Source organism: Falco cherrug, chromosome 13 (assembly GCF_023634085.1).
Source record: "Falco cherrug isolate bFalChe1 chromosome 13, bFalChe1.pri, whole genome shotgun sequence".
Lineage (NCBI taxonomy): Eukaryota > Metazoa > Chordata > Aves > Falconiformes > Falconidae > Falco > Falco cherrug.
The window spans coordinates 5679678-5706347 of record NC_073709.1 but is presented as its reverse complement, the minus strand read 5'-3'; the positions used below and the strand labels follow the sequence as shown (position 1 = coordinate 5706347).

The 26670-nt window shown below is 44.3% G+C and overlaps 1 long non-coding RNA gene across 12 annotated transcripts in view; it reads left to right on the top strand.

Moving 5' to 3' along the window:
• The window catches only part of LOC129737253 (uncharacterized), a 229998-nt gene that overhangs the window by 106407 nt on the left and 96921 nt on the right, over positions 1 to 26670 (top strand). The window lies entirely within an intron of this gene.

Below are 26670 nucleotides of genomic sequence, written 5' to 3'. Positions count from 1 at the left end.
CCCAGCTTCGCCTGCTGACCTCAGTGCTTTATCCGGAGTAACCACATGTGCATTTATCACACAATTTTATGAACAGTGAAGGTTTATTACATTGTACTTAAACCTCATTTAACCTTTTCTCAAGAAGCAATGCTTTAAAGTGGGATTGCCGGAGTTTGCAAAATCCTGGCAAGCTGCCTCCCAAGCAGGGTGTATACAAGCTTCCCCCAAGACAAAATGCAGGTGTAAACCCCACATCTGCTGCCTTCATTTTTCTGCCATGAGGCAAAATACTGAAGCTTGGTAAGAATTTATCAGAAGATATAAATAGATGGTTTTGGGGGTTACTTTTTACTTTTAAATTAATCTCTGGCTCAAAAATGCATGTATCTCCCTCTTCCATGGTGGCACCTGCAGCCCCAAAACACCTCTGTGCAGGTGGACTTGGGGTAGTCCTCAGGCCCGAAGACCTTCTGCGTGCTGTCACACTGCTCAAAAAGCTCTTCTCCTGGAGGGAAAAGTGAGAAACAGAAAACTAGAGCTGAATAGTACAGAGAGCTTCCTAGCAGGAGCAGTCTCCCAGGGGAGCTAATGCAAATCCCATCACTTGGGATGGTAAAAACTTGAGTGAATTAAGTCACAACCTAAATATAGGGGAGGGAGCGTCCTTTACAGGCAAGGAAGGGACTTGGGAGACTCCAAAATTGGGTAGGCTTTTTCCCATGTATTGTTCCAGTGATTTCCATTCATGCCCTGGATCAGCCCTTAGTGTGTAAAATGTTTGCATCCCTTCGGAATGGAAAAACATGAAGGAAAAAAAATGTGAGATATGATCATGAGTGTTTAGTGAAATGAAGGAAATCTTAATTCTGGCAGAGAGTAAACTTCACCTTTGGTTTCCTTAGAGCCAAAAACAATTTAATAAAAATAGCTATGTCCGTAAATTCCCACCACACCAATGTTGGGTTGCAAAATAAGAATCCCCTTGCGTGTGCTCTCGTTGCTCCCTTATACTGCTGAGTTAGACTGTTGTAAATACAGGATTGGTGCTGCTGCAGTGCTGTGTAAGCCAGGTGAAAAAAAATAGGTATTTGTTTAGATTCTGTTTTGATTTACTTGATTGATTTCCCCCCCGCCCCCTATTTTGTAGTTATGTTTTGCTGGAGTTAAAGGGTCAGTTCACTGACATACCTTAAGCCAATACATTTGTCTTTGTTTCAAAGCACCCCAAGTGCTTTGCAGTAAATAGTGCAATTAGTAGAGGCCACACAAATGAGAAAGAAAAATTAGGTCCGTTTGTTGGGTCTGGCAGTCCAGTTTCCCATGAGCTTGGGGGTTTCCCTGGCAGGGAATATCCTAGTATTCAAGCTTTATCTGAGCTTTGAGCATCTGGCACCGGATGTCCCCTCCACTTCCTTGAAAATCCTCTCACACAGAAGATCATAAACACAAAGGGTCCTCAACATCATCGATGAAGACATTTCTTCTTGCAAAGTCTAAGCCTCTGCTAGATGCAGCCAAGAATAAATACTTGTAAATAGGTCTTCCAAGTTGGTGGCAAATGTTAGCAGAGGTTGATATCACTGTTTTTCTGGAGCTCAGGGAATGAGCGGAGGAATTTTAGAAATGACTGTGCTTAAGGTGGTTGGGCCAGAGAGTGCTGCTTGCAAGGCAACCTGACGATTAAATCAATAATTTACCTAGTGGTATGACTGTAATGGGTTGAGTCTTCCCAAGTCAGCTTAGAGGTAAGCAAGAATGTGCCATAACAGTGTATTTTTGAACCACAGCATAGAGACTTAATTGATTTACTCTTTATTCTTTTCAAAAGACAGCTCAATGTCAAAGGTCATTCTTTTGTGAAGTACTGGAAAACCCGTTGTCAAACAACCTCTACTCATTTAATAATTTATCCCATTTTGTAAAAGAAAGGCAGCTGACACACAGTAAATCTAGTCCATGTTTAAATTACTGCATTGAACAATAATAAGAGGAATGAATAATCTAGTACATCTATTTAAAATTAAACATATATGAAACTGTTTTTCCAAATGATCACCAAGGGCTATAGTTTAAAGGCAGGACAGAAAACCACGAACAGAATGAAAATGCTGAACAGTAGTTTGCAAGTGGCAGCAGAATTATTTATTCTATTTTTTCTATACATAAGGAATAGAGCTAAATGAACAATGTTTAAGCATGTCAGAATTTCATCAATTTTGCATGAGCATTCACAAATATCCTGGTGGGGGTAATTGCTTGCAAATACATTTAAACTAATGATATGTTATATCCTTACTTGATATAAAACTATTAAAAGATACGTTATTGCATTTGACAATGCCATGAAGCTGGGTCAAAGCTTAATGACAGATTTCTGCATTCAGAAATTAAGATACACTCTGCTGGAAGCAAATATTTTGTAAAAATAAAAGCCATCTACTATGAAAGTTTGATCATTGATCTAAGGTTACTTTTTGGTTTCTGCAGGCACTGGGCTTGCAAAACTACAGGACAGGGAGATTCCTTTGCAAAGGCAACTGAAAATCCAGTGTGGCTGTTCCCCATGCAGCAGGACTAACGAGACTTGTCAGAGATGTTGTGTGGTTTTAACAGTCCGATTCGTGACTTGAGGAATGAAACTTATGCATCAGCTGGTGAGATTGCTTGGGTTTCCTGAAGGAAGAGCTAGATGGTTTATTTTTTCTAAAACTGAGGGTGCTTGGGAGGCTTTTTAGCCTGCAGAGAAATTCAGAAGCCAGTACTGATAGCATCAAAAGACTGAAGAAGCCAGTTAAATTGAGGTAGTGTGATGAGTTCGTTAAGGTCTGGCCATGTCCTCCCTTGCTCAGATGCCCAGCTGAGCCATCCCTGGTTGGTTTGGCATGGCAGGAGTGTGTCACGGAGCAGCTCCGTGCACATCAGCTGTTATTTTGGTTTTTTCTTACTCAAATTTGCAATCAATGTGGCAGCATGCTGGTGAACAATTTCAGTTATTTACTGGAGATTATAATAAATATGAAATATCTAGAAAATAAAATGTCCACAGGATGCAGCTACGCAGCCTTCAACAGGTGATGGAAGGGTCTTGGAGCTGTGCAGGCATCTGGGAAATACCATGTTGTCCCAGGAGGAGCTTTAGGCTGCTGCTATCATAAGAAAGATACTCATAAACTTTTACTAATGGTTTCTGGGTGGCTTGAATTCTGTGATGATGTGATTACACTGTTATGCGTTATATCCATAATGGCAAAGAAAACTTATCTCTTGTGAAAGACAATGCGTCCTGCAGATGCTGCTGCTCTATGCCCAGCAGCACACGTACAGCAGCCAGTAGGACGGCAGCAGGAGGAATGATAGATTCTCACTTTACCCCATTGAGAAAGCTGCCCCAAACTGCTGCAACAGCAATGCCAGTGAGCCGGGATGGGTGGGTCCTGGCCCATGCTCAGGAGTGGTCCCCAACGCTGGCATTGCAGTGGTGGTTTGAGCATCTGCTCTGGGATGGTTTATGTTCCTGCTCGCAGCGTCTTTGCTGCAGCCTGAGGTCCTCCGCTGCATGGCAACACTGAAATATCCTTTCCCATCACCTCTTGTGCTCTCTTTCACTCTTTGAATTGCTCCAATTCCTAACATCATTGAGGATTATTATAACCTCCCTTCATAATGTACTATAAATTTTATTATAAAGCACAAATTCTTTGGCTCCCAAGCCCCATCTTACAGGGAGGCTGTGCACTGTAGTTCTTCCAGTCGCAGTAATGTGAGCAGAGAGCTAATGAAGGTCTTTATGTAAATTTTCCAGTTATCAGGTAAAATCTTCACATCGAAATCTGTCACATGTTATAAAAATTCTTTATGTTATCAAATGCTAATGATAACTCAGAACACAGAGCCCATGGAGGAGCTTTGAAATCCTTCATAAAAACTGCATTCGGCCCCAGCAACCAGAGCCTTGAATTTCTACTCCAACTACTCCAGTTTGTAATTAGCATAGTGCAGGCTTCTCTGCCCTCTGAAACCATAATGTTAATTACAAAAATTACACTGTGTTTAAAAGTGCAATTAAGAGACTGTGCTGCACAAAGGGAGCTGTGGAACCTCTTTGCACACTTTGAAGCCAGGTCACAATGCAGCCCATGAAAGAGAGTCCAAGGCTTGCTCCCCACTAAAGGCTTGGGAAGATCATAGGGAGATCTCAGCTAAAAAGAGCTCTGGTGGGCTCTGCTGAGCCCTTAATGAATAATACTCTTCCTTGAGACAGAAAGTGGTAAAAGGGGGGGGGGGGAATATTGAACTAATTAGGGACACAGTCCTACAGTGGTTAGTGCATATGGTTGGGATGGCTGTTGGAGCGATGAATAAGTGCAGGATCAGGCCCTTGGAGGTCATGGTACAATCACAGCTGCAACCAGCCTATGATTGCTAAGGTATTGGCACAGCATCTGAAAGCAAAAAAAGTGTTCCTTTGTGTCTTTGCCGTAGGGAGTACTTTGTAAAAAAATTAAATTCTTCTGCCCCAGTCCTTGGCTGAGGGTTTGTTCTGTCCTGGGGGGCTGGGGTGTCCCCTGCATGAGTGTGGCGGTTGCCAGTCAAGGGAGCCTTGGTCCTGCCCAGAGATCTTCCCCGCTTCCGCTCACAAAGGGAGGAAAAGGCAACTCCTAAGTATTTGTGGAGAGGCAAGGAAAAGGTGGAAAGCTGAACTGCATGGTTCCAAGTGTTGTATAAAAGACTTGGAAAAGCAATCACAAAAGGAAAACAGATATAAATAGATATTATTTTTTTTCCTTAAAACCATTTAATAATATGAACTTTGGTAGTCCCTCCACCAAAGGCCTTTCAAGTGCCTTGCATAGGCGTTAATTAATTAATTAAGACCCAGAGCACCCCTCTGTGGTCGCTATCTGCACACCAGCTTATAGAGAAACCGAGGCACGGCTGGCAGTAGGAGGTGGTGCGGGCAGCTGCGCCCAGGGCAGGAAAGCTCATGGCGCACCAACCCTTCTCTCCACACCCCCAAAATACTGTACTTGTGCATGTTCCTGGCTGAAAAAAATCAGGCAGCTCTGTACTATCTGCTGCCAGTGGGTGTTTTGAAGGAGTGTGATGCGGGTAGCAAACACACAGATCCCACAGGTCTCAGCACCAGTTGAGGTCTGCAGCCACCCACCACCCTCTATTGGCACAAACTGAGTGCTGTTCAGGGACGCATGTGGGGCAGGATTAGGCCATGCCGGTGTCTGAAAGGCTATCGGCCCAGGTCTAATATGAACCGTGAGCCATTACCTTTGTATAGTCTTTCCTTGAATTTTCCAGTAACTTTTCCACATAGCTTCATGTAAAAAAATTTCAATAACTGTTCAATAAATCATCAACCTGACCTTTTCCAGTAAAAACGAGCACTGCCATGGGTGACGCCAAGTGCGTGGGGGGGGGGGGGGGGTGTGGGGAAGGCAAGGGGGAGCCCAGCTTCACCGAGAAACTTCAGTGCAGCCAGCAGCCTCGGGTTTATTTTGCTTTGGTGCCTGAAAAAAAAAAAAAACCAACCCAAAACCACAACAACCCACTTTCCTTCTCTTTGCCTTCTACCTGCCCAACTGGTTATAGACCCAGACAGTTTACATATGTGATCCTTCCTATTTAGAAAATTAATGGTGTTTTCTGGCTCCAAATCACAGCTTGTGGTGCTCTGCAGGCGATGAAAAACTTGGCCAGCTTCAGCAGCAAAGCAGCCATTAGAAAATTAACCCTTGGTGGCAAAAGAGCAAAGGTACCCCAGCGAGGTCCACAAGAAGTGGCAGGCTGTAGCTTTCAGGTGTACCTACATATGTTAGCAATGTAAAACCAGCGCAGGCAGTCCCCCCGGAGAGTGCCCATCAAGCGTGTTTGTAGCTGGATACTGTGGAGAGGGCATGGCCATATCACTTGGCAGCGAGAGCGACCAATATGCTGCGATTTTCATTAGAGCACAAGAGAAGTGCTGAGCGGAGATTATGAATCAGAGACGCCTTTCTTGGCTCTACCTGACTGCAAAGCATTTGGGCACTTGCTCTTCAGTGCTGCCCCGGTTCCCCCACTGGTCCAGTATTAGCTATTCACATATTTCTGTCATTTATTGAAGGCAGCCGTGCACGGGAACAGAAGTGAATATTGCAGAAAACTTAAAATAAATACATAAAAAAAGGGCTTGTGCATCGCTGTAGGCTCCTTTTTGGCTTTGAGGCGTGAACTTCTGAGTTGCCAAGGGCTGCGCCCAAAAGCCATGGGGTTAAGTGAGTGCCGTGCATCACCCCTGCGGTGGGGGCAGGGAGTGGTCTGAGGATGCATGATCTGCTTGTGGGTTTTGCAAAGATCTTGAATTTCTGCAATATGAAATTTGTCACTTTGTGCAGGGGGTTCAGTGGGGCTTCCTAACTGTTCTGAAGAAGAGAAAAATCAAATAAAATGGAGCAAACAGAAAAGGAATAGTGCTGTGGGTCTGAGTGCCCTAACTGTGCACATCTCGCACAGTGCATCTCCCAGGCAAGTGGAGCCGGGGATAAGTCTGCACCCAACACCCTTCCCTGCTGCAGGGATCCCCGGAGTGCCTCAGAGCCCTGCGGGGTGGCTGTAGCATGGGTTAGAGCTGCGTTGGCTTTAATTTGGAAGCAAACGAGGCAATATTATTTTGAGATGGACTTGGGACAGGGCAAGTTGGAGGATGCTGCAATGACACCGGAGCCGCTTTTCCTCCTGGTGAGCCAAGGGGGATCTGGCTGGGGTTTTGCAGTGGGGTCTCTGTGATGGCCATTTGTGCTGTGTGTGGCTGGGGCATCATGCTGGCACTATCTCCCCAGGAAAGGCTTTGCAGTGCTGCTGTGTTGTGTCAAGTAGTACAAAGGAGTAGGGCCACCATTTGGGTTTTGCTCCTGGCGCCTCCTGCTTGGTGGGGACCGAAGTGTCTTTGCTCCCCAGCTGTTGCCTCTCCTATGTGTGTGCTTGCCCCTTATCCTACAAAAATATTTTTTTCACAGCATGTTTTTAAATGGAACAGTGTCAGGGCAGGAGGCTGCCTCTGTTGCTGCCTACCCATAGCAAAGAGCAAGGTGACAGAACCAGGGGTGCTGGTCTGGATGCAACAGAAACCAGGCGAGCACTGCCTCTGCTACCCCTGGTCCTGTGCATGCTCACCTGGCAATATTAAAACTGGTTTTATCTTTAGGCTCATAGTACTGGAAACCGTAACTGTAAATTTTGCTGCCTCTGACTGTGGGCTATGTGGTGCTCAGTGAGATCAGGCTGTCCTCCTTCCTGCCACTGTGCTAGCACGTGCCTCCCCAAAATCAGGGGTAAATAACAGCAGAGCACTGATTACTCCTCTCTAGTTTACTTGGACAAAAATGCCCTAAAATGAAGATTAACGTGGTTATAGATGATGCATTTTCAATTGGCCTTTGTTAATGTTATTAATAAGATTAATAATGTACAGTAAAAATGTCAATAAGCTTATCTCAATAACTTTTGGATCAGCATTTCAGCTGGTAGCAGTGAGTCCTTCTCTGTGCAGCCTCATCAGATTTGGGAGCAAAGTTACCACAGTAGGATTTGATTTCCAGAGAGCAAATACGGCATGTTTCGGCTGTCCCTTTGGCAGCTGCTGCGGTAACACTGCCTACAGACCCAGGGCTTGTGCTCAAAGTGCTGGTAAACTTGGTGCAGCCCAGGACTTTCCAAAGTTGCTGCACAGCAGAACCTTCTCTTGAAAAAGCTCATTTTCTATTACCTGGGCTGGCGTCAGTGACCCTGTTATGAACTGAATGATAAATCATGTGAGAAGCTTGCTTTCCTTCTCTTTTTTTAAAACGTGCGACACAGCAGCGACTAGTGTTAATGTATAAAATTAATTGTCCCGGTGAGACATTTCTTCCAAAAAAGTAATAAGTCAGGATTTAGCCTCGTGAATGTGAAAACCCTCTGGTATACTAATAAAATGAAAAGGTTTCGCAAAATAATATCCCAAATAATTGGGTTCCCTCTACCAAAGGACCCCATGTTGTTTCTCTTAAGCAATATAAAAAAAAAAAAAAAAAGTGATTATTCCTTTGGACTTAATAAAACATAATTGGAAAAAAATCTTTAAAGAAAGCGTAAGGTAATCGCTTTCACTTTTCCCAATCAAATTGATGTTGCTTTTCCTCTTCCATCCTCCTTCTAAGGTGAAGAAGTCTTTAATGCATTCAGATCATTCAAGAGGCAAAGAAAGAAAAGAGTGAACCAGCTTTTTTCTCTTTTTATTTACAAATGGAATAGCAGTGTTTATTTGTGGTGCTAATGTACCCACTCCCAGCTCCCTTTGGTTTGAAGGGCTGGCTGCTTTGGTGTTGGGGATTTTTTTTTTCTTTTTCTTTTTTTTTTTTTTTGTTAATGGCGGGTTTGGGGTTTTTTTGGTCTTGATAATTTATTTTATTTTATTTTAGGTGCATTTAACCATTCAAACTTTTGAACAGCCCTGGCTTGTAAATCCAGTGCCCATTGCCCCCTCCTCCCACTCCCCAGAAACTGCATGCTCCTACTGTGCTGCATTCATAATCAAATTAGTGCGCTGTGAATAGGTTAAAAAAACTGTTATCCAGCCGCTGCCACGAAAGATATTTTAGCCCACTCCCCACAAAGCCCTCCCGTCTCTGCTCCCCCCTGCCTTTTTTCCTCCCTACGTGAGACATAAAGACATCCATGCGGACAGAAAGATCTTTACCTTACTTCTCCTCTGCAATCTTAGCCTCTTTATTTATTCCCCCCACAACATAACAAAACAAAAGTAAATTCTCCAGAAATGAGCTGCTCACAGGAGAAAAAGGGGTGCTGGGGGTGTGGGAAGCCGATGGGCAGCAGCACGAGAGATGCTATGGGGAGACAGCGCTGGAGATAGTTGTCCCAGCTACGAGATAAAAGCTACATTACATGAAATTAATGGAGGCTGTCTGAGACATACATGAATCACTGTTTCAACACTAAGAAACCAGCACAAAAGAATAAAGAAATCTGAGTACTAACTATATCTTCAAAGGTCTCCTATTTACCCAGCTATACCGGGTACTGACACAAGTGGGGGGAAAATATAAGAAAAAAGCACTGCTGTGATCGAATGAATGAGACCATATGAGCTATATTGGTGCCGTATGCATTCTATTTAGCTGATATCAAACACAGTTTAATGAAAGTTAAATAGTTTCTGAGGAGTGCATGAGCTGGAACAGATTAGATTCCACCGAGGGGTCTGTCAGCATATTGTTGCTCACATGTATTCCCTGCTCAGAGCTGCCACAATTCCAGCACTCCATTAGCAATACACAAAAGACTTATGCAGATAGCGGGCATAAGCACGTACCGCCATGTTGGGAAATAAAAAAAAAAAAAAAAAAAAAAAAAAAGAAAAAAAGAAAAAAAAAGAGAGAGAGAAGAGGGGGGGAAAAAAAACAGATGAAGGTTTTGTTCAGTGCGTTCATCTGAAAATAGATCTCTGTAATTCGAAAGTGATAAGAATAGACGGAGAAAAGGAGAAGTGGGGGCTGTAAGAAAAATAAAATTTTTTAAAAAAAAAAAAGATGAGAGAGATGTAAACTACCTTAAAAGAACAGATATTGCACCAAGTATATAATGAGATTTTGATCTTTCAGGGGACAATGACATGGGTGAATGCTGTGCCCTTTTGATCTGCAAGTTACATCTGGTCTTAAAGGCACAGCGGTTCTCGTGGCCTCTCTCCCCCAGAAGTTGGAGTGGAAGATGCTTTTTGGAGTGGGGGAGTGGGGGAATCTTCCTACAAAACAACATCTCTTAGGCTCCTTTGCCTTATTTTAAGATACAGCATTCATCCCAGAAATACTGCCGGACAGCCTGTGCACCGGGTACAGTCGCTGTCACTGAAACTAACATGAATTGAGATTAATTTTTATCACTTCAGAGGATTTTTATTCTTCTCCCTGGGAAAAAAAAATCATCCTTCTCAGAGGTGTCTGTTTTAAAATTAGTAGTAGGATAATGCTGGTGGGGGTATTTAGGTATCAGATGGCAATTGCTCAGTGATTATTGCATTTTGATTTAATCTGACAGAACTGATCTTGCACCATGAAATCTGTATTTTCACAGGAAAATAGGAGTTGCCATACTGGAACAGACCATTTGTCCACCCAGTAGTCCAGTGCGCTGCGCTGGCCTAGACCGGTACATAGGGGTAGCAAACACCTCCCCCTGTGCTTACACTCTCTGCAATTATTTATTATTTATCGTGGGGGTGGGGGGAAGGATTCCTACATGCTCCTGATTGACAGTCACTTTACACCCTACGGCATCAGAATTTCTTTCCCGTGAAACTTTTTTTTTTTTTTTTTAAACACAGCTAAGTGCAGCCACAGATACTATTTCTGCCCACGGAAACACTGCAAACTCTTTTTGGAGCATGCCTGTCGGCAGCAGTGCTTGCCCTGGGCACTTCCATCTGGCAGCGGGGACATCGCTCAGGTGTGGGAGGGCAGGCAGTCCCCCCATCCTCTCCCCTACCCCTTCTCTCCCCACCCACTTCTTCTCTAATTCAGTCAAAGAAAAGGGGGCACAAGCGAAAACACGATCATTTGTTCATGTTTCTTTCTCTGCAGCTGGGAGTCTGCCTTATTAATATTATCTGGGCTGGGAGCGCACAGTGTTTCCTCAGGCATCTCTTCTGAGTCATTTTATCATTATTCATAGGGATAAAAATGGCCCAAACCAAGGATGCTGAGGATCCATTTAGGGTTGCCTGTCAGATCCACTAAGGTAATTGGCTCCATTTCTTCATTCCCATTCTAAATTAAAATAATTTTATTAAGTGGTACAGTAGGTGTTTCACCTGTGTCACCAGCTGCCTATTAGAGCCAGAAAGGGCTTTTCCACGTTATTTCTGTCTGTTCTTATAACATTATGTCATCGTATTCAGCATTACGTTGTGTCAGAGGTTGTGCAGTCTCATGTACTTAAGCCCAATGGTTACAAAATGTAGGTCCAAGATGCCCTTTTTGGGAGGGGGGGAAGTCAAATACACTTGACTGTTCCAGCTCAGCTCGCTGTTTCCCAGATATAATTCACGCAGCAGGAAAAATGACTGTAGAACTGAAAGCAGGGTCCATGGCATAATTGAAAATGTACTACTAACGAAAATGATGAACCGGTGATAGCGGTGAGGTTCCCAGCAGCAATATTTGGAGGGGAAGGGGTGGCTTTAAAGCTCCACTGCTTGGGTCTTGGGGGGAAACACGTGAATGTGTCTCTATGGAGGGAAAAACGTGCAACATGACTGGTCCCTGCAGGCAGCAGCTACTGGCAGTCCTCATGCCGGTGCTAACGTGGTACTAAATAATAGGAGGCTGGCTAATTTGTATCTAGGATATTTTTTTTTTTCAGAGCAGGGTGGTTCTTGTGGTAGGGATCTGTCTGGGATCAGTATTTGCACTTTAAAGAAGTGAGAACTGAGCTGAAGCTCGCAAGCACTGTGGTAAAGGTGTTCAGTGTCAAAACAAGGAATCTGCAGCTCCCGGTTTCATGTTTGGAGCATCCAGCAGTGTCAGTCAGGGATGGGGTCTGCATTTCCAAAAGTGGCGTTTGCGTCCAGCCTTCAAATGCAACATCAAGCGTCTCCAGTCAGTGTCTTGGCAGTGACAGCACAGGTGGATAAGTGCACATTTGAGCATCCATCCAAATTAGACATCTTGGGGATGGACAGTCAGTGACTGAGGTCCCTACATCCTGTCGGGGCAGGGGAACAGAGCAGTTATAGTAGGGGAAGAAACATTAGAGAAAACTGCTGATGGATATTTTATTTTAGATTTCCCATAAAACACTACCTACCAGTAAGGTGGAAGTTTCCACAAGCAGGTAATGCAAGCCATGCAGTGAGAAAAGGTCACTTTTCCAATGGACAAAGTTGTTTCTGTCCAGAAAAAGTGCAGTTGCACAATAACGTTCCCTAACGATAGGGAAGGGGGTGGGGTGGGGGGTGGGAAAAGGCATGTTTGTTCAGTTTTCAGGGATCTTGCAACCGTTTTTCTTCAACCTGCAGGTGGCATTAGCACTAAAAATGGATTTTTCTTTCTTTCTTGAAAAGCGTTTAGCAATGAAATGAAGAAAGCTGCAAGGGGATCTGTAGTAGGACTGCGTGCTTGGAGTTAGTCATGCTAACTGCAGATGGCATTTTTGCATGTTTTATAAGGCAGGGATATACAAATGTTTTAGCACCCTGAAATATAATACATTAAGTTTCCGGAAGCAGGCAGGCTGGTAGGACCGGAGGAGCCTGAGCTTACGCTAAATCTGTGCAACTGTGAAAGCATTGTGCCGCGTTCAGAGCAGTGCTGACTGCCGGCAGCACCAGGCTGACACCTGTCCGTCACGGCGTCACCTCTAGCAAGGCAGCACCTCAAGCTGCCAGTGTGCATCTCCAGCCTTCAGTGAGGGACAGTTTTGGATGCCCCAAACTGCTGAGGAACAGTTTATTGCAGGTCCAAGCTGGTTCCCATAAAAAGCAACAGGACAACTCAGAGCTGAGTGGGGCAGGATCAGACCCTCCTGCACAGTGAAGAGTGCTGCGGAGGCACTGCAGCCTTTTGGCTGCTCAGTGTCTTGGACTCTTTGGCTGTGAAGTGGAGAATAATAATAATACCTGCCGGCCTTCTTGCCTGGCATGGGGGGCTGGAAACATTAATTAGTGCTGAAATGGGGCTTAGAATATGAAAGGGTATTTTTTCCCCTCTTTTTTTTTGTGTGTGTGCATGTCAGGAATGGGAACAAGCTCCTGTTTTAAACCGCAAAATCCATCCCAAACCCCGACACTAATGCCTCCACCTTCCTGAAACACCAATGTGTCCCATGGGACACAATTCCTTCCAGCAAGGCTGGAGCCTTGTTTCACCTTGTCCTGGTGAGCTGAAAATAAGCTTTTTATGGCCATAGTCATTCACGTGTGAGTTTGTGGCCAGGAAAAGTCCACTCAGATTGGATAACAGCAGCAAACCTGGAAGAACAAAGCCCTGCAAAGGTGGAGCTGGGTCAGTCTTTATCCCGCTGACCAACTTTTTGCCCAAAGGCCACAAGGGTTCCCAAATAGTGATAAAACCAAAAGCAGACATTGAAATCCCTTGTGACCTTGTGCTGTTTCAGCCATGACTGACACAAGGTAAACCTCAAGTACCTGAGAGTAAAGCACCTATAGGGTTTCAGCAGGAAAAGCCAGTCTGTAGCTGGGAAAACTGGAGTCAATCGTCTGCTCTGAAGTTTTCTTTATTTTCCTTAGTTTAGTTTTCTGCTGCCACTTGAGCACTCCTTCAACATCCGGACCCCTGACTCAGCCAGCTGCTGTCGTGTGCTCTGAAGCTGGTACTCATGTGCAAAAACCCAGGGCAAGGCTTTGCTAGCAGCTCTACCTATGACAGTATAGATGCAATTGCATGACATCAGCTTAGACTGCAAATCTTCCCACATGCCCCAAACTAAAAAAAATATTGAATTAGCTTCATGAGAAAAGACAGTGGCTCCTGGTTCCACTGGTGTTGAAGTCCCAAGAAGAAAGCCAGGAGTGCTGGGAGGGAGGAGAGTTGCAGCAAAAGGTTTTTGAAGAAGGGAAACTGTCAGCTGAGGGAGAACTGAGGCTGCAGAGCTCTCATCAGAGGCTGCGTGGAGATTTTTTTATCTTTTTTTTTTTTTTTTTTTTTTTTTAAACAAACCATTTTGTTATTGGGAAGTGTTAATTTGTGAAAGCAAAACAACTCCAGGCAAAAGGTGTCCTTTGACAAATTTCCCATATTGAGGAGGGGTGGGGAGAAGCATGAAAAAGAGGGGAAAATAAATGTAGAACGATTGCAATGTCATGGGGGGTAAGTGGTACGTTTGAGACAGGGGCTAAATCACTGCTAAATCACTGCAGGCAGAATTGATGTGAGTCTGGAGCACACTGAGAACTGGGCAGGGGCATAAACCTAATTGATTTGAGGCTGGAGCAGGGAGTTAATTGGGGGCCAGGGTGGAACAGTAACTAACGTAGCGCTGTGATAGCCAAAAGCATATCTCACTCTACACTGGTCACAGCCGTTGTCCTGCCTGTGCCGGGCGTGAATGCTGGGGGCCGGGGAATCACTCCGGTAGCTTAGACCATGATTTCATTATTTTGGTTGGAGGCCAGTCTCATGCATTTGGAGAGAACTTGAGCGTATTTTGAGTGCTTGTAAGTGCTCTCTGTTGCAATGGACCTCAGGAGAGAGGTGCCACACAGCATGGCTCAGCAGCGCTTGTCATCCTCAGCGTTGTTTTGGCTGGGGAAGGGGAGGAGCAATTGGGGGCCAGAACAATTATTTCAGTGATCATGGTAAAATGGGTGTTTTTGCGGAGAACTTAATTCCTCTCAGAGAAGCAACGGATGTCCCCAAGGAAACGACCTAGACCAGGTCTGCAGTTACTCCTTACAAATGTTCCCCCCCTCTTTTATTTTTTTTTTTTTTTAAAGACTGTTGAATTGAGCACTCAAAATTTGAAAATGCAAAGATGAAGGTTGCCTGGGCAACTGCTTTGCACTGAATGAGGAAATGATCTTGTGAAACAAACATTAAGTGATCATGTAATTAAAGGCTGAATCAAAATTCTGTTGTACGAGGAAGGAGCCTGAATTAAAGTTGACCAGGCAACTTTCAGTTCAGTGTTTTCTAAATTTTAAGAACTTTACTTGAATCAGCTTTTTAAAATAATTTCTCCTTTTGTGTGCAATCTTAGCTTTTTCTGCAAGGAAATTTGTGGTCCATGAATGTTTTGTGGCCAAGCACACCTCTAGTCACAGTCTGAGTTTCAGCCCAGGACCTGTAGATACCCAGCACAGATGTCTACTGTTGGGACAGAGTGCAGCTTTGGTCTGCTGCCCTTTGGGGAATGACTTACAACTGAAGGAACAACACAACCTTTCAGTTTATTATTATGTAGAGTTTGCCACACTGCATCAGATGGGCAGTGAATTAAGTCTACATCAGATGTACCAAAGGAAGATTCAAGAAATTAGTATACAGATGTAGAACAGTCTGTCCACAGGAAGACTTCACCCAAGCTGCTAGTAGTTAGAGGTTGTTTTAAACCCTCAGGAATAATTTTTTATCTCTTCCAAACTGTACTTTTTATTTACTTTTTGTCAGTGGTTTTGGTTTTAGATTTCACCCTTTCACCATTTCCATTACCCAATGTGTCAGAGTAATGTAGTGACTCAGTATTCCTGGGGTCTGCTTTAAGCTCTGGGGTGAGAGTGTGGTCCAAAACAATTGTTAGCAATCAGTCACCAACAGCAAAAGCAAAATGCCTTAAAACTGCAGCATTAAATGCTGCTTGGTTAAGAAAAACTTTTAAGTGATGTCCATTTCTATATAATGTATGAATCCTTGTAAATAATACCTTCCATTTCGTTCCTTTTGCAAACCCGCAGTAGCATCTTTCAATGCATTATAGCATACTTGCCATTTCAAACCTGTATTTAAGACTTCGCATCAGCAAACTCCTCTCTAATTTAGCTGGAAACACACATGCATTTTTAGCTTACACATTTTTTAGCTTACTAAGTGATAGTTACACAAAGCTCTACCATTCTCTTGCTATTTCAAGGGCAAGAAATGTCCGTACACGCAGCATGTACTAGGGCCTGGCTTTTATTATTATAATTGTTATTGTACTTAGCTATCAGTCAATGTGGAGCTTCAATTTGACACAAATTATCTCCACAGTGGTGTGTTCCTACCGTGAGATGCTTTCACAGCCCCTAGCTCCAAGCATGAAGGCAAAAGACTAGTTTTAACCTTCTCCCATTTGCGCCCAGTCTCATTTTGCCTAATGATCTTGCTTTATTTTCCTCCTTTTTTTGTAAATCCTAGGCTCTTCAAATAGTTACATCTAGATATATGGTGATACAATAGTGAAGCTTTAACTTGCATTTACAGCACTGACTATGGGTTTGGGACACCTCAGTTCTCATCTGCCTTTCCAGGGGCACTGGGACATTCAAGGTGAGGACTTGCCCATCGCTACTTGTCAATTAGGCTGACTTCCTTTGGTAGCTCTCTTTCCTCCATTCAGTCAGGTAGTCTTTGTCAATGTAGACTCTTGTTTCTTGTAGCATAGGCCAACAATATGACCATGGGTAAGAAAAATTCTCTAATACCTAGGTGCCAATGCATTTTCTCTGTTTTGAATAATGATAGCTGTATGAATTTTTTTAATCTTAATGATAGTTGTATGAAGTATTTTTTTCCATACTCACTTTTTACACTGGCAACAATGGCAGAAGTTGAGACAGTTTTGGGTTAAAGGGGCTGGAAGACCTTGTGAGACTTCTTCCGCCTCTATCGCTGTATATGCTGATGAGCAGAAATAGTGCCTGTTTCTAAGCAAAGGAGACTCTGTGTCTGTTGAATTCAGCTTTGTACCGCTTTGAGTTTTCCAGGATAGGTTGGGAAGTTCATTCAAAGTTCTTTCTCTACTGTGGGACATCCCTGACATTTTCCCATTGACACAGACCAACTGGAGTGATTCAATGACCTTCTGCACCAATACATCAGTTGGATCCCATTCCTGCTTCCTCCCCCAGTCTGCTCCACCATCATGTCCTCATACAGCTCCATTGTTTTACTGCCACCAGCTGACTCCCAGTCTCCTGGCTTGGCCAGGCACAGACGTCTTTTTTTGTTGTTGTTTTGTTTTGTTTGTTTGTTTGTTTTTTAAATTTATTCTTAGAGGTGTTTTTATTCCATGAGTTTTTCCCATTCCATATTTCAGTTTTGCTTGACCTGTTATTCCATTAATTTCTTTCCATTCTCAGAGTCTTCCTCACATGTCCTGTTCTCCCCTCTTTAAATGAAGTTGTTTCTTCTTCTGTATCAGATCTGGAGATACCCAGGGAAAACCAATTCCCATTCTTCTCTCTGAGGCCCCTCTTCCAGCAGCTGGAAGCTGCAATAATAGAAAAGGTCTGTTTTGAGTTTGGCAAAGTTATAAGCAAATGAAACAGGCTTTTATAATGAGAAGTGTCATACAACCTTAATAATAGACAGTGCTATCAGCCCCGCCTATAATATGTATCTGCGTGTGTATGAAAATGAAACCAGAAAACTGAATGAACACGAAAGGGCCTCAACCTCTTACAAACTGATAGGCGTGCTCCCCATCTCTAATAGAAGTAGACAGGACAGGTCTTGTACATCTCTGGCTTCATTTTGCAGAAGTGTATTACAAGTAGAGAATTATTGTGGAAGGAGCCTCGCAGACAATAAAACTGGGGAAAGGTTTTTTGCAGAATCTCATTTACACACAGGTAAAACGCACGAGCTCTTTTGAATCCCATCCACAGCAATTCAGACAGATGTTGAAACATGCGGTAGCCAAAAGGAGGTCCAAGCCTGTGCCCTCAGGTAGACAGAGTTCTCTCCTAACAGTCTCAGTCTGTACAGTTTCAGGGTCTGCTCTGCAGCTGCAACCCAGAGGAAATTTGGAGGGAGAGAGGGATTCATAGCATCCTCTTGAAGCCCCCGTTAGCTTATTAGGAACTGGAGAGCTCTTATTCCTGGAAGCAACATTTTGTGAACTGTCATACTTGTTTCCTTCACACACTGGCACAGATTGCCTGCTTGACCTGAGGGCTGAAGCCGTTTACATTTTTGGTCTGCTCATCTCTCAGAAACCTCCACAAAATAGAAATTCTATAACCCATGTTTGTTGTTGTGAGGGCAGAGAAGTCTGTAGCAAGGTCTGGGTGTCATGTTTGACCTTGGCTGAAATACTGGTTCAAAATAGACCTTCTTTTAAGAACCTCAGAATCTTTAAAGTTCAAAGCACTGGCTAATGTCTAATTGACTGTAGGTAAGAATTTCTTTACAGGAGAGCTCTTCTGTACTAGAACTCTCCAACCAAGCTTCTCCAGTGTCTTGTAGGTGAATGAGAGAACTCAAAAGCTAATGTGCTCTCCAAAAAGATTTTGAGTTGAAGTTGCATGATTGCAAGAACTTTTCCTTCTGTGTTAAGATTTCTAATGAGCTTTTTACAGGAGACTGTCGGTCTTTCAGCTGAGAAATGCTATAAAACAGCAAACACCAGAGACTTTATTTCCTTAATCTTTAGTCTTCCTCATAGTGTCTGTAGTGTTTGTCATGGGTATGCTCTGTGTTGTGCTTTTGGAATAAGGACATGTCCATCCTTTCTGCTTTCCTGTGGTCCCAGGCCCCTCAGACAAGCACTGGGGTGGCAGAGGTGGCACTCTGGCTGGGACCCTTGGAGCTGGCCCACATGCCATGGCCTCAAAGGGGGCAGAGCTGAGAGTGAAACCCTAGAAGCGAGCTGGTAATGCTGCAAGATTGAGTGGTCAAAACCTCAGTATTTTTCTGTGACAAGGCCTTTTATAATTTACCTCCATTCCCTCCTGCTGAAAAATTCCTCTAATTCTTCCCATGTGAACAGAGAGCATGAAAGGAGCACCAAAACTCTCCCCTCTTGTTTTCCCATTCATTTTCTTATGCTAAAGCTCTGTGGACGAAACCCATTCCAGGTGCAGGAGAGCTTTTCCTGTAATTTACCCACAGTATTCTTATCAAAAGTGTTACCTCCAAAACTATTTCCTTTTAACATTAATTATCCTTTGAGCTGGCTAACTTGCAGCACACAAAGGGGCACAGAGTCTTTGTGGGATTTTTTTTCTTTTTCATTAAGTAGCACATGTGCCTCTCTTTGCATATATAGAGTGGTTCCCCACCACCTTGAAGACATCACAGCATGTACTGTAGGAACCAAAGCTAACAGGTATAAAATGGGTCATTATTGTTTACTTATGTGCCATAATGCTTCCCATATGACCTAGTGATGAGGCTTGTGGTGCTGGAGGTGTAAGAATTAAATTGAAAGTCTAAAGAAATAATAAAATAAAAAAAAGGGGGACGTAAGCTGCTGCTGCAGCTTTTGAGGCTGAATCTTCCCTGCAAGGTTTGGTGTGTCCGTGTGGTCTTCCCAGCAAAGGGAGATGAGGATGCGATCAGCCCCACCGGGCATGGAGGTTGCTAGCAGAATGCAATCCAATGGGAGTCAGGAGGAGAGAGAGAGGGGTTAATCTCTTGTCCTCTTTGCCCAGGGGAATGTTTATCGCTTCACAGGGAAGGTCTCCTTTCCTTCAGTGAGTTAAGTCAGCTTCTGCTTTGTTTGATGCTGCCCATTTGAGGAAAGCTTCTCCCTGACCTTCTGCCAGAGAGACTGATGACAAGGACAGTTTGAACTAACCTTGACATTCACCAGGGTAAATGGCTTTTTCCACAAGTAGTCAGCAAGCAAGGAGAGCCAGTCAAGAGCTAATGAATCTGTACCTGAGGGAAACTGAACAACAATTGTACTTTTAAAGGAGGAAAGTCTTCCTGCTCCATCTGTGCTTAAGTGCTGGAGGATTAACTCTTCCAGCTCATGCCTGGGTCTTGCCATGCTACCTTTTGGCTGGTGGCAGGGAGGCCACTAGTGGAGGCGTGGGCAGGGAAAACCTCAGTGGGAAAGGAAATCAGCTCAGCCCTGATTGCTGTGATGCTGGATGAAATTGCTGCAGTCCCTTCTCTCCCCGTGGCAGGCGATAAACCTCTTGCAGCCCTGCACTGCCACCAGCACCGGGCATCGGCCGAAGAGACTCAAGTGAGCACAGGTGGGTGGCTGGGGAACTGCTGCCTACAGGCACTGTAACCCAAATGCACCTATATAAAGAGGGTTTTAAGACTGAATTTCAGTCCTGGGCTTTAGCTTTAGGGAGTGGAGTGATCCCCGTGGCCATCACCAGAGCTGGCTCGGGTCTCAGTGGTTGGGAGTATCGCACGTGGGCTGGTTTGTAACACAGGAAAGGACCCGGCTGCACCTCCGCCTGGGGTTTTCACCGAGGTGTCCTCAGATTATAAAAGCAGAGGCATGCGGAGCCTGCTGTGGCCTTTTCCTGCTAGGGGAAGGAGGCTTCATTGGCTGCTTGGCTGGTGTCTGGAAACAATAGAAAGAGCACTGGCGATTGCAACATATTTCACTTTTCTCAGTACTGTCCAGATGATGTATTCTTAGTCCTAATTAGGTTGCTCAAAGCCTAGTTTTTGTGAATAAGCCATCATTGTGTGAAGATTGGCCTGACAGTCCTCTGGCCTGTTCATTCACAAATCTTGCCTGTTGCTTCATTTAGTGTTAACTCATTAGGGAATCCCTTCTGAGGCTGGAGAGAAGGACCAGAGCTGTTGCACTGTATGGGGCTTCCTGGATGCATGGATGGAAATCAGGGTACAGCTGATTTCAGCCCACTTTGGTGAACCTCACTATTTCATGGGAGCTCATGCTCATGCTAGAAGTTTGCAAGGGGGCTGGCTGGTGAAGCAAGGGCCTGTTTTTCTGGGATGCTTGGGAAGTAACTGCAGCCAGCTTTTGTCTGGCAGCACTTGGACTCGAGGCACATGGACTGCTTTTCTGAGTCTGCTACTAATTTGTGTGTGCATAACTCCTACTGGCTGGACTAAATCGAGCTCTGTAAAATGTATTTATTAATACTTACTTCCTAGGGCTGTTTATTTAAATGTTTGCAAAAGGCTTTGGAAGGCTATGCAAGGGGAAGGCATGAGCTCCAGCACTGAATCTTAAGCACTGGCAATGGAGATGGTTGGCAAAAAAACAGTGATATATTTTCCTCGGGATAACAAAAGTAGCACTGATGCCATCTTTGTTGCATGATCATCTTCCGAAGGATATTTAAAAAAAAAAACAAAACAAAACTACAGTGTTTTAAAAAGGGAATGAAACAACACTAGGAAAATGGGCTGGTAAAAGAAAATGCAGTGTGGATGTGAGCTGCATGTATTTGTTTCTGAGATTTCCCCCGATGGGGCTTTGCCCAGGTTTTGCCACTGTGTATGAGCAGCAGGAGCAGAAACGGGTGATATCAGGGATAAACTGAGACTGGAGTTAGTATGTGGTCAGATATGCCAGGCTTTGCCTCTGCTGGTCAAACAGACGAGACTGAACAGCCCAAGCATGAACCATGGTGCTGGCATGGAGGGAAGGGTCGAAGCTGCCATGCTGGGGCTGGTGAGCACCCTGGGGGATGGCTGCAGGGGCACACTGGGGGTGGATGGGTGCATAACCCTGAGAGAGGCTGGAGATAAAGCTGCCGCACTGGTGAGGCTCCCAGGGAAAAAAGTTGTATACAGTGGAGGAGATAATATTTCATCTCCCTGTGGGTCAGTTGGTTCTCGGCAGAGTGTTCTCTGTTTGAGATTTGAGGATTTGCAGACAGACAAACTCCACAACCCAGCAAAGGTCAGTCTAAATATCAGACAGATAAACAGCACCTTCGCCGTAAGCACAACTCCGATTTATGGTGCTCAATTTACTCTTTCCTTTACACGATAAAGTGAAACGCGTGCTTCTTCAGAGGGTGGCAGCTGAAAAGTTTAAAGTAACATAACTTCCTGAGGTGTTTTTAAAGAAATATGCTTTCCTGTAGGCAGTCTGCTTCCTCTTTAAGGTTTCTTTTTTTTCTCTCTGATTATTTTGTTTTGGAGAATTTCTCCTTCCTAATCCCCTAGTCTTGCAGAAAAACACACCACCTGCCTTGCAGTCACTTTTCCAAAACAAGACCTCAGTGAAACAGAGTCTGTGGGAGCACTGCTCTGGCCAAGGGTGACCTAGGAGGTGTTGGACCTTGACCAAAGCTGTATGCTTTGGTGGCTCAACCTGCCCGGGGTAAAGCCAACACTGCTGGCAAGGTACAGGGCAGCAGACATGTCCTTCCACCACGCTGGCAGCTCTTTGCAGCCATTGGGCAACCTCAGGATTCAGCGCAGCAAATTTCACACACTGCAATTGAGAGCCCCACGAATCACTTGCAACGGGTGTTTTGCACAATTAGCATCAATAGGATCAGACTGAGATAAGGAAGAACAGGGCATAAGATATTTTCAAAGTCTTAATTTCTGCTACTTCTTCTTAAAGAGAGGAGAAACCCAGGGCATTTAACCTTACATACAAAACACTGAAGTTAACCATTTTGTTAGGTGTCTGTCTTTTATTCTGCATCGGATTTCAGTTAATGACACAGTTCCTTTATGCCAGGCGAAATCCTTGTAGCTGCAATTTGCTTGTGCCATCCTCAATGGAGCCTATGTTTCCTCATGCCCCATGAAGTATCTTTAAAGTGAATATAAATTATGTTACAACGGAAAAGCACCTTTAAGAGCACTAGAATGGGGAAAGGGAGTCACAGTAAATCAGGATCAGACTCCCTTTAATTTTCTTCTTACCGACTTTGCAGACAAGATCTATATAATTTACCATTTCTGTAGGTAGTAAGAGTGTTGAATGCAGAGGATGTACCAAATACTTTTTTAAGCAAAACTATTTTTTATTAGTTAAATAATCAAGGAAAAATCGCACCACATCATAAAACCAGAAAACCCCCAGTATTTCCACTCTTAAAAAGTATTGAAGTTAGAGTTTAGTGTTTTGGGGGTCTTTTTGGGGGTAGTTTGTTTTTCTGTTTGAAGAAATCCTATGTATGATCTCATCAAGACTGGACTCTATCCCTTTCTAGGAACTGTAGGTGTCCAGAGTTTGGATTCTGGGAATAATTTACTTTTAAGCTGACTGATAGCATGGCTATTTGGTCAAGCTGTGGAAAGTCATTTTTAGTATCACTGTACACTTGATGTAGTTTAATTTTAATTTTTTTTTTTTAATCTGCCTCTGAATCACTGGCTAACACTTGTCAGGAATGTATATGGTTATAGGCTGCTCATAGCAGCAATGATCTCATCACAGATGCCAGCGGAGCAAACCCTGGCTCATCTGGTCAGTTCACCATTTGTAGCTGAAACCTTGAAATCATGCAAATGATCTGCCTACTCTGTAATATTTATACAATTTTTTAAAAAAATAATTTGTAAGGTTTTATAACACAATACAATCATTGTAACATTATGAAAAAGGTTAATATTAGCTTAAATGCTTTGGAGTTCGTTCTGGGAATTTGAATTTCACATGGATGTTCCTACAGGTTTTACAGTCAGTAAAAGACCGTTAGGTGCAGAGCGGAAGAAAACTGAACTTCCTTATCTCTTGCACGTTTTGCAGACTTTGGAGGGCTCCAGATTGGGGGGGTGTGTGTGACTTTATTTTCTAAGCAAAGGCGACCTTTTCATTGTTATTATATAAAGCAAAGTTTTAGTGCCTTAATTTCAAATTTGACATTTTGTATCCTGTTTTACTTTTCTTTTTTTGGAGAAATGCTGTTTTACTTGAAAGCGTGGCAGAATAGTGAAGAGGAGGTAGTTGAACTAGAGGAGCAAATTCAGGTAAAGAGGTGAGGATTGGGATATTTTGTGGTGGGCACCAAGGTGTATGTGTGTGTGTATGTGTGTATAGATCCTGTAACCAAATGCCTCATGGGGCAGATAACCCCCTGGGTCCTGGTATGAGCAGATCCCCCCATTGCAACTCTTACAGCCCATTCACTCCTGCTTTATGAGACAGAAGAGTGACATGCTATTAAAATTGGTTATTCTAGATAGTTCACCTCAAAACGCACTGGGGATTTGATATAATTATTGAAATATTCCCCTGCTACCCATGGTCAGGGGCGGTGGAGATGCAATGCCATATTGTGCTACTGACAGAGCCCAGTGTGTAGAGCTGTAATAGAAATATCATCCAGAAATTATTTTCTTTCTAGTAATTTTTGACTCACTCTTCCATGACCTAAATGGACACAGCCTGACAATAAGGCCTGGGTGCACACCCAATAAAATAGGAAATAAATCCATCAGTACATAGGTGCATTTGTATCCTAACATGAACCCTGGGAAACCCTTGGTAGAAATGAGCACTTTTGTTCTCATACAAAACATCATGGATGAGAGCAGGATGATAGTATCTCTGGAGAAAGTTATCTTTTAAGCTTTTTATTGGCTTACTCAGGCCTGAGGGCTGTGATTGTCTTGCCAGGCAGCAGCACTGGGCCCATGCTGTTTGTGAGCTTGAGCCCGCCATTGTAGCTGGGACAATGTTTTATGGTACCACTCAGTGTTGTCATCAAAACACTGATTTTCTTTTCCTAACTTGGGGTTTCTTCAGGAAATTTTACCAGTCTTGGCAGTAGACTGCATCACACGAGAGAGGATGAAAAGGTGTGCAGTGTTTCTGCATCACAGCTGTGATGCTTGCTTGGGTTTTGTTGGTTTTCCCAGGGTCAGGGTCATGCTTTCACCCCTGTGCAGTTGGTGAGGGGACAGCCCACTCGCTGTTCCCCTCAGTGCCTGAGCATCACCAACCTGAGCACCGCTGGGTGTTTCCATGGTGACCATCGCTGGGCCAGTCTCCATGGTTACAGCAGTACCCTGGCTGTGGGATGGGGAGCCCCTGAAGATGGTTGGGGGTACCCAGCTGTCCTGGGACAAGTGGGCTGGGGAGCAGCGAGGCATGAGCCAGCAGGTTGGAGACAGCAGCAGGTTGGGGTTATCAGGTCATGGGCAACAGATGGAGGACAGTTTGTCACTGCTGCCCGCCTCAGGGTGCACAGCATCTCCTCCTGGCTCTCTCTGAAGCTTCCAGCTTCCCTATGAGGACAGGGACTAAAGCCCAGGCTCATTAATCACCTGGCTCCAAATATCTCCCTTTGCGTTCCTGCGTGCTGTGCAGAGGCAGGAGCAGCATCCTACCACCATGCAGGTGGGAATGCCCCCGGGAGGGCAGGGAAGCTCAGGAGCAAGACCACCCACAAGCATTGCAGTTAGGTAGTTTATTTCGGTTTGGCTCATGCGATGTGAATGTGCACCTAATCAATCTGATCTTCACCAGACCCACGAGCCCTATTGCACCACAACTGCGGGAAGAGAGGCTGCTCACAGCCACCCATGCACAGATGCTTAAATGCTAAGCACAATGTGCTTGAGTGGGCAAATCCTGATGGTCAGGGATGGCTTTCTGTATCAAGAAAGACTCAAGTGGGTAAGGTCAGACATGAAAATAATATACACACCTGATAAAGAGTTTTTTTTATTTAAATTTGTACATTAGATGTTGAAGGTGAACTTTGTGTTTCTTGATCATTGCACAATGAAAGGAGCTATGTTGGCTGCTTTTATCCCTGCATTAGTTTGGTTGAGTGCTGCCTGCACCTGCATTTCATCTTGTGTGGACACTTCTCTGCTGTACTGACCTGATGTTAGCCATGAAATAATCTGCCAATTGTCAGATAAACCATGAGCTGAGATGTGGGGGCAAAGGCATGGGCTGGTGCTGTTTCCAAACTATTGGTGAAGGAATGGCAATTTGTTATTTCAATTGATCTAATCCTGGTAAAGGCGAAGAGTGACATAAGCGCAATAGTAAACAGTATTAGTGTCACCAAGGGCTCTGAGAAGTGTTGGATCGTCTTCATCTGACGTGGCTGCAGGTTTTTTGTTTTTTTTTTTCCTTTGCTCGAAATGCCTATCTATGATCCAACTTCAATCCCTATATGGCTATTTATCTCTGTGTCTCCTGGGGTGCTAGCAGCCAGAACGTGGGGCAGGGGGAAGGCAACAGAAAGAAAGATTAACCTGGGAGTGATTCATTTGTGCTAAAATTGATCATGCCAAGTCAAAGACAAAGATGACGATGACAAAAGTGCATTGGAGGGGCTGATTTCAGCATGTGCCCATCAAGAGGAGAATCTGTCCCCTTTCAAGCACTTTCAGTTAAACACCCTCAAAAATGAAGCAACTCCTTCCTTTCTGCCCAAATTAGCCAAATAATTTTTGAAAACGATCTCCTGCTGCTTTCCAAAATTTTTAACCCATTCTGAACTGAATATGCAGGTGTCTCCATTTCCTGGTCCCACCCACGTCAAGGTAAAGCTTCATGCTGGCTTTAACGCAGCAGGACTAGGCCCCTGCCACAGCCTCTCAGCACAAGTGCTTCCCCCGGACCTCTGTGTACCTGCTGCCTTGCAGGCAGCACCAGGTGTTACTGCCACTGCAGGAGGTGAGAGAAAAGCAAAAATATTTCTCCTGGTGTGCCCAGCTCCCTTGCTCTGTGCAGTTTTCACTTGGTGGTTTCTGTAGGCTTTACCCACAGCAAGGGGTAGAGAATCACCTTTAAGAGGGAAAAAAAAGAGGAAATCTGTAGAAATTGGCAATGAGACTGATGACCAAAGAAATTGCACTGCATACCAGCACCAAAGTTCGTTTTTTCTTTTGTTTGCTGCAGTTCAGATCAGCCCTTGGGTTGTCCTAGAGGCACTCCGACCACCGGGTTGTCCTGGGTGCAGAAGCGTGCCCCAGAGCCAGCTGCCCTTCCTGGGCACTGTGGCCAGAGACGCCCTAGAACTCAATAGGTGTAAAACTATGGAGGCCACCGTACCTCAGATGGAAGCCTCCCAGATATCGGCACTTGATGGAGTTTAACTGCACTTTAAAGCGTATAAAAAAGTTTAAGTGTGTCTCCAGTTTGCTTTCCCCAGTGCTCAAGGATTAGAGGGGTCTATGGTGCTTAGTAACTTTCTGGATCAGTTCTTATGGGTGGAGTTAAAAACAAAAATCAGAGATGATCCCCTTAAATGTTCTGGAGAGAGTGAGGAAGCAGGGGTTCCCTTGCCATGTGACTGCACCCCTTCCCCGCTCTTGAACCTGCTCATAG